This window comes from Tupaia chinensis, unplaced genomic scaffold (genome assembly GCF_000334495.1).
Source record: "Tupaia chinensis unplaced genomic scaffold, TupChi_1.0 Scaffold147123_1, whole genome shotgun sequence".
NCBI lineage: Eukaryota > Metazoa > Chordata > Mammalia > Scandentia > Tupaiidae > Tupaia > Tupaia belangeri.
The window spans coordinates 1,070,806-1,074,023 of NW_006206975.1; the positions used below are offsets into that span (position 1 = coordinate 1,070,806).

The 3,218-nt window shown below is 38.9% G+C and overlaps 1 protein-coding gene across 1 annotated transcript in view; it reads right to left on the bottom strand.

Annotated features, from left to right (window-relative positions):
- The window catches only part of SLC30A5 (solute carrier family 30 member 5), a gene marked incomplete at its 5' end in the record, with an annotated part of 44,926 nt that overhangs the window by 40,958 nt on the left and 750 nt on the right, over positions 1-3,218 (bottom strand). The window lies entirely within an intron of this gene.

Below are 3,218 nucleotides of genomic sequence, written 5' to 3' on the forward strand. Positions count from 1 at the left end.
GAGAGAAAGGAAGGGAGGGAGGGAGGGAGGGGCAGGCAGAGGGAGGAAGGAAGAGATGAGCACCCTCCAGAAAGCCTTTTCACTCTGCAATCCCTTTCTTCCAGGACAGCCTACCAAATCTTGGGCATTCCCATGAGCCCTATGTATTTCTGGCTGACTGTGCTGGGGATTTGAACCATGATTGCCATGTGGGATTCAGCTTCTCTTATGCAGCACATTACTTCTGCTCTTCTTGATTCTTTGATTTTTAAAGTTCCAATGAATGAAGTCTGCCTATTGGGCTAAAGGTGAAGCACAAGGGTCAGCCCCAAGGCACAGAAGTTAAGCATAATGTCTGCTGAGCCAGATCCTGCAAGATCATAATTTAAATCCTGGCCTGGGTGGCTAGAAAAACAGGCCAGGCATGTGTGCATGCATGCCCTAAATCCTGACAGGATGGAGAAATAGAGGAAAAAAGACTGCAGCATAACTATATCCCATTGGGGAGTGTTTCTCTTTTCTCTCTGGCTAGAACACACATCCTTTGGCAATAAAATTATTTATTTGGCTAAGGCTAAATGACCACATATTGATAAGCTAATAACCTAGTTCACATTAAGGGGGGAAACAACTAACAGCTTCTTTCACTAAGAGGTGAAGATGGGGAAGAGGAGAGGAGAGAGGCTCTTCAACAAGGGCAGTAACCCTCAAGCCACTAAGCCTCTGGGTAACACAGGATCCAACCCACCTTCCCAACTTACAAGTTTATCTAGGTTTCCATGAGTACACTCTGAGATGTTTGCACAATGACAAAATCACCTAATGCCTCATGTTTTTAGAACGCATCCTTGCTGTTAAGCAATGCATGTCTGTAATTTAGACTCCCAACTCATTTATTTATTGTGTGACTGCAGGAATATCACTCAACTTTCTCTTTAACAATTTTATTTATTTTACTTATTATTATTTTAAGTTTGCTATAGGGTACACGTGCTAACCAGAGAGAGGCAGAGAGAAAGAGGAAGAATGTGAGCAGGTCCTGGACTCAAAATGCAGTCAGCCATGTGGGAGTCTGGCAACTCAACCACCATGCTGCCTTTTGGCCCCTCTGAACTTTGCTATGGACTCAGTTTCCTGATCTGTGAAACTAGGAAACGACTACTTAGTTTATAGGACTGCTGTAAAGATGGAATGAGAAGACAAACTCAAAGGATTTGGAACATAGGAGGTAGTCAAAAATGTTAGCTGTTGCCCTGTTTCTCCGTGCAACCAAGACTTAAAGAAGTCAAGACAAAAAACTTTGTTTAAAACAATCCATATTTGTAAATTTTGGCAAAAAATATCCACTATGAAAGGTTCTGTCAATTAGTTTTTATTGCAGATTATAAACAATTTTTGATTTTTAGTCTGAAGTAAAACTCTTGTGAACTGGAATCCATTAAAATTCAAATTCTGAGTTGAATCGGATTCTGCAATAAACTACAACAGAAAGGCAACCGTGCTAACAATGCAAATAAGACCGCAAAGGATTGTTAGCCTAATACAATAAGCTCTTGAATAAATAACACTTTTAAGCTACTTATGTAAAAATAATTCCAAGTCTTCAGATAAATTGCAAGAACAGTATATCCTTTATCTAGATTCACTAATTATTAACATAATATCCCATTTATTGTACTATTCTTTCTTTCCAAATACACGCACACATACAGGTGTTTTTTCCCCCTCGACTCTTTGAGACTATGTGATATCTATTATGTTCCTTTACCTCAAAATACCTGTATTTCTTGTTTTTATTATTATTTTATTTAACTTTATTCATTCATTCATTTATTTATTTCAATTTGATCAGAGAGGAATATTTCTTAAGAAAATGTCTCTAAAAAAAATAAAGGGGACCAGTAGATGGTGTAATGGTTACATCACTGGACTCACTCACATGGCCTACCATGATTTGAGTTCCAGATCTGATGGCTTGAAACTCACACCGAACATGTGCTCACGCGTGTCCAAGATCACAAGAGAATAGAGGAGAAAGAATTGCTATGTGGCCATTTTCCCGGGGTGGGGGGTGATTTTTCACTTTCTCTCTCTCTCTCTCTTTTCCATCTCTCTGGCAAGTGCACGTACCCTATAGCAAAAATCTTGCTTAAAAAAAATCATAAAAAAGAACATGGGTGGGGAACAGCAGGTGGCATGGTGGTTAAGGCACTGGACACTCCCACATGGCCAACCACAGTTCAAGTCCTGGACCTGGTAGCTCACTTTCTCACTTTCCCTCTCTCTCACTCTCTGTTTCTCTCTTGTCAAATTAAAATAAATGAATGAATAAATAATATTTAATAATCTTTTCTTTTTTAAAAAGAACATGGGCATTCTCTCGTAAAACCAGCCATCTTAGGAATCTCAGGAAATTTAATAGTGATATGATGCTTTTATCTAATCTATCGTACATAGTCCGATTTTGTCAATTGACCTAGTAATGTTCTTTATAGCACTTTTCCCTTCTGTTACCAGATCCAGATCAGAATTGCCTACAACATCTAGTTGTCATGTCTGAATAATTAACTTGACATTCTGTTATTACAAAATGAGTCGCTCAAAATAGATTAAAAAATTAAATCTATACTACAAAATACACACTTGGTTTAAATTCTGTTCCAGCATTATAGGCAGTGATCTTTCCTTTCATGGAAAATAAGTTACACCAGGCCAGCCAGTGGAGTGATGAATTAGGTAACTGAATTGCCTATGGCTGACCTCTGGTTGAGTTCTGGATCCAGCGGCATGAATAATAAGCCAGGGGTGTGTGTGCATGTATGTCCAAAATCCCAACAGGAAGGAGAAATGGAGAAGGGATTAGACTGTGACCATTCTCCATGCGAGGATGCCTTTTTACTTTACACGACAATCTCTCTGGCAAGTGCAAATGCCCTTTTGCAAAATTAAAAAAGTTACATCAGTGTTGCTATTACTACTGTTCTAAAGAATTTATGAAAACAATCCTTACATCTCAAAGTTTTCAAGAACCAGAAAAATGTAATCTCATTAAAAATGAAGGCAATGAATAGCAAGCAAGTTGAACCAAATTGCTGAGCCCTGTTATATGCATCTTTGACACTACCTCAGAACTCTGGGCAGTAAGGAAGGACACACTCAAGAGTGACTACCATTAAGTCCCATATCTTTTGAGAGGTTTATCCTATCGGGTGTGTGTGCTCACCACCACAACGGAATCC